Source organism: Cyprinus carpio, chromosome B22, assembly GCF_018340385.1.
Source record: "Cyprinus carpio isolate SPL01 chromosome B22, ASM1834038v1, whole genome shotgun sequence".
In the NCBI taxonomy this organism is placed as follows: Eukaryota; Metazoa; Chordata; class Actinopteri; order Cypriniformes; family Cyprinidae; genus Cyprinus; species Cyprinus carpio.
This window is the reverse complement of record NC_056618.1, coordinates 12632719-12637790: the sequence shown is the minus strand read 5'-3', so window position 1 is coordinate 12637790 and position 5072 is coordinate 12632719. Positions and strand designations below refer to the sequence as shown.

At 37.2% G+C, this 5072-nt stretch overlaps 2 protein-coding genes and 1 long non-coding RNA gene across 3 annotated transcripts in view; 1 reads left to right on the top strand and 2 right to left on the bottom strand.

Moving 5' to 3' along the window:
- The window catches only part of LOC122141392, an 18287-nt gene extending 14254 nt beyond the window's left edge, over positions 1–4033 (bottom strand). The window contains exon 1 of the long non-coding RNA XR_006157774.1: positions 3799–4033. This is a non-coding gene — a long non-coding RNA (uncharacterized LOC122141392). The remainder of the gene's footprint in view (positions 1–3798) is intronic.
- Positions 1–5072, top strand: part of LOC109103223 (NLR family CARD domain-containing protein 3-like) — a 1793396-nt gene that overhangs the window by 597074 nt on the left and 1191250 nt on the right. The window lies entirely within an intron of this gene.
- The window catches only part of LOC109070511 (ribonuclease inhibitor-like), an 862999-nt gene that overhangs the window by 164977 nt on the left and 692950 nt on the right, over positions 1–5072 (bottom strand). The gene's annotated exons all lie outside the window — the stretch shown is intronic.

The following is a 5072-nucleotide window of genomic DNA, read 5'->3' as shown; positions in this document are numbered from 1 at the left end:
CAGAAAGCTCTCGGACTAAATCTAAAATATCTTATACTGTGTTCTGAAGATGAACGGAGGTCTAACGGGTTTGGAACGACATGAGGATGGGTCCTCCACACAATGCAAAAAAAAGCAACAAAAGCAACAAATCTATACCATCAACTTGCTTCACTTGAGAATACTACCTCAGCAGCCGTTTATTAGCACTGTTTATCCTTATTTAATATTTAAGCTAAACGTTTTCAAACTCACGGTGTACACTACAGTCTCCGTGCTCACAGCCTCCCTTCTATATTTATTTATTTATTTATTTATTTATATTTTCATTGTCTGGTTAATTGTGATTTCGGTAAGTTGTTAAAGGTTATGATTATATTTTTTTGGTAGTATTATAATCACATTGTGAGTGTATATTAGCACCTTTTGTTGTTTTCTTGTGATATCTGATTTGGACACGGAAGTGGTGACGTCAGACTTAACAAACGGAGTGAGAAATGTCTGGTTAAAAATACTTTCCATTTCACGTCACAAAAACCACAGCATAACACAGAAGCGCCAAACCCGGATTGGCTAATCAGGAGGACCGGGAGTATTCCCGGTGGGCCAGTCTATTATTTTTGGCTGCGAGGGCCGGTGTTGTCATGGCACTGGGGTTGTGCTGCATCCACTCACAGCAGCCCCACTCTTTTTGCAGGCAGAGTGCAGTCTGCAGGACTCGCAGGGTTGCCAGCTGTTCCGGATAATACGGAATCGTCCCGTATTTAAGTCATCAAAGAAGCATCCCGTATGAAAGCTATAGCCTACGGAACGCAGTTTGTCCCTTATTTGCAAATGAAATTCTTCCGCTTCACAGCGAGCGGAACTTAGGCTACTGTAATTCCCTTCCACCCAGGGGCGTCGGACTGTGGGTAAAACCAATACTGATTACCAGGGCCCCAAAGGAAGAGAGGGCCCTTGAAATAATAACCCGCACCCAACCTACATTTTCAACTAACCTGACCGCAACTCGGACCGAACCAGTGATGCGCGGGTCAATGTATAAACAACCCGCAACCGACCGACGTTTTCAACTAACCCGCCCGCAACTCGGACCGCAAAAAAGAAAAAAAAAATATTGTACCCGACCCGCATTTTTTAAAAGTAGTAAATGCTCATCGCAGCGCAGGGGCGTAGAATTAGGGGGGACGCCAGGGATGTGTCCCTACCAATGTCCAGCGACTGCCAAACTGTGCCTAGCGATAATTTTGAAAAAACAATTAAATATATGTTTTGTAATTTCGCATCTGATGACGCATCTGAAACATCATACCATTGATATTATTACCTAAGAAGTTAAAGTAAGTTAAATAGGTTACGTTAGAAAATGGCGTGCTTTCAACGCGCATTTATTATTTTTAAATGTGCGGAATGTAGTCACTCACCGGACAAGAAGCGCAACAGCTGATGATACTGAACTGCAGCGTGCCGGTTAGAGCGGTTCTCGTTCTCGAGTCAAGAACCGGTTGCATCGGTTTTCAGATCACCTGTACACTGAACCGAGAACCGTTTCTGTCGGACACGTCCGATTCGAGAACCGAGGAGCTGATGATACTGTGCATGCGTGATTCAGCTGAAGCAGATGACAACAGCGCGTCTGAACGAACTGGTTCTTTTGGTGATTGATTCTGAATGATTCTGTGCGAATGTTATGGAGCGCAGGTAAAACGAAGACTGAATGAAGGGCCAATCTGGCGAAAAGATAAGTTCTTAATAGAATAAATCGCAATGGATATGTATTATTAAGTGGATCATGGTTCTCCGCTGCTGACACCTAATTTATACTTAATTTCAAGACTAATCCTTCGTCCATCGTATGCACATTACTGATGGTACTGATTTGGGTGCTGTTGTTGCAAAAACTTAATTGTAAACTTTTCATGATTATAAGGTTTTTAACTGACTAAAGTTATGATTACTGACTTTATATATTTGAATGTTTGATAGATTTGACGCCATTACGTCATCGCCAATGACGCCATTACGTCGAGCGTAAAGAACTGGTGAACCGTTTTTTTCAACCGGTTTATTGAATCAAACTGTCCGAAAGAACCGGTTCGTGGAAAAAGAACCCGAACTTCCCATCACTAGACTCTGAGCTCATGCGGCCATCTTCGCGCTCAGTTATTCAGCCAATAAAGTGTAGGCCTATGTATTTTCAAAAATTGTGTTCTAGTACTATATAAATTACAAAGGTTTAATTTTTAGCTTCTTTATTTTCAAACGAATCTGGACCGACTAGACCCGAATATCATTAAAAATATTTTTGGATGACTCGCGGGTGACCGCAGGCACCCACTCATTTTGGATCAACCCGCGCATCACTGATGGGGCCCATCAGGACTGGGATCTTGTGCAACGCCCCTGCTTCCACCATCCGCGTTTTGATTTTGCCAAATCAGTTTGGGCGAATGGAAACAACTTATTGATCATGAGCCCAACATCCAGCAAGGCAGAAAAACATTCAGTCTACCCGAGGGAAGACGTCTTTCATTGTAAAGTAATACTGTTGAATAGAGAAAAAAAAATAGACTACATTTTTCTAAAAATTAACTTATGGTGTATTCTTAAAACTAGACCCAAGTTCAAATCCAAAGACCAGAAGTAGCTCACTCTCTAAAAGCTTTCTTAAATAAAAAAATATGCATTTTCATTCATTCATAAGCTATATGATTGCAATCAAATTTTAAGTAAAAAAGGTTTATGCGTCATTGACTTGTTTCATTGACGTTCAGTTGTTATGCTTTAATTTGTATGTATGTAATTTCACAGTGTTTTCACCTCCTAAATTACTAAACTAGTGAAGTCATTTATTTTTAGAATAGGTAATTGTACATAAATAGGTTTAGCAAAACAAATGTTATTATTTCCGAGATATTTTTAGGCAGACATGATACAAATATTTTGAGCTTCCCTTATTCTGTCCCTTACTTTATTATAAAGAATCACAATTGTCCCTTATTTTCCATTTTTGAAGTTAATTGGCAGCCCTAATGATGACGTAATTATCTTTTAACTCCCCTGACAGAGGCACCTTGCTAAAAAAACAAAAACAAAAAACCGTCAGTTGTTGAATTTATGTGAGCAAAAATACAATGAATCACAAGGCTGTAGGGAACAGTTCACTATGCAGATGTAGGCTTATATACTGAGGTTTTAATAACATTATTTTAATAGGCCTTTAGTCAGTTGTGAACTAAAGCGTGAGGCATGAAACTCCAGGGCTGAAAATGAAAACAAAAACAAAAAAACTAAGCGGAAATATGAAGAAAAAAAAAAAAAAACATACTTGCGGTCTTGTCCACTATAACAGAGAATGAATAAGTATTTAAAACGCTAATTTTTCTGTGCTTTAGGCCTGTCGCTTGTCAGCAATTAATTCTCATATGTCTCAGACGGATTGGATTAAATAAACAAAAACAATGTCCGCGAGTGTTAAAATTAGTAGTATAATGTTTAATAATATAAAAGTATAAATACATTTTCGACCGAACAAAAGCGAAAACTCAAGGCCGTGTCTGAGCGAATCACCGGGATACCCGTTAACTGTCACTACGCAGCTGAGCGTTGCCATGGATACGCGCTGTGTGCCCTGTGCTCATTTGATCTACACTTGCTTGGATCCTATCTCCCAACGTGGCTATATTAATTTTTTTAGCTGCATGTAGTATATCGGTCTTAAACGCAATAACTAAAATAATACATTTCCTAAATAGCTTTTCTTGTCGGCATACCAACAGTTTAATACGTAAATGGAAAGAATTGATTTATTTGTCTTACCTGTGTTATTTTCCATTTTCTTTTCTTCATGTTTTCTTTGGCTGCATTCATCACTCTATAACATTCTTGTAGAGCTCCTGGGATGCAACCTTATTTTCTTCATTCATGGGGAATGCATAAACCTAATTGTAGCTTATATGTTCAATTATATTATTGAAGGGTATCATGATAGTGATGTTTAAATGTTGAAAACAGACTCCTGGTTTGATGACATTTTTAATTCGAGAAGTTACTCCTATTTTATTTTTCCAGAAATTAAAATTATTAATCTGCAAATCAAAACTTTTTTTTGCATTCTATTATTATCACAGTTAAAAAAAAGGGATTTTGTTTTAAGGAATGATACCCTTTAAAATCCAATATGGGTTTATATTTTAGTTTAATTTTGTCAACTCTTTGTCTGAGTTACAAGGTGTCAGGTCCAGTGTTGGGAAGGATAATTTGGAAATGTAGGTTACAGATTGCAAATTACCTTATTTAAAAATGTAATATGTAGTGTAACTGTATCAGTGACTTTATTAAAGTAATGTAACTCATTACATTTGATTACTTTTCTAAATTTCTATTGTTTTCAAATTTTAATTATTTTGAAACATTTAAAGCAGGCAGGGTTAATGTTACAGTGGTACTCAACACTATTGGAGCAACTGGGTATGGAATCCTTCTTCACTTGAATATAATAATTTAAATGTAAAATACAACCACCTTAAAATAGGACTTTAGCAGCTCTTTTTACTTTGCGATCTTTTGAGGTTAAATACAGATTTAACATCATAAGATATAGTTTAATAGCTACGATACTGTTTTTGAAATCAAATCTTTGCATAGCTATGACAGGAAACACTGGCATCTAACAATGGCCGGGGGTGGGGGGCAGTTAATCTTAAATAATAATAATAATAAATATAGCTGCAAGCAGCAATTACCGGGGTTCAAGCACTTTAAGACCTTTGGGGTGGTCTCGGCCAACCTGGATGTATGGCTGACAAACTTTGACTCAATTAGATTTTAAATGTTGTAACAGTGGTTTTATAATGTTTTTGGCATGAATCCATAAAACCTTTGAACAGTACTGTTTAAGTTAGTTGAATTAGCCCATTAGTGATCTTCAGCTGCCATCTAGTGGTTAAAAATGGCAATTTCTCATACAACACTGTTCTTAAAATTTATAACTATTAGAGTGTTATTTTTTGCCCAATCCCTCTTAAATTTTGCATGCTTCTCTAGAATGAAAATATGAATTATTTTACACAGTTTTGATAATTTGTGGGCTG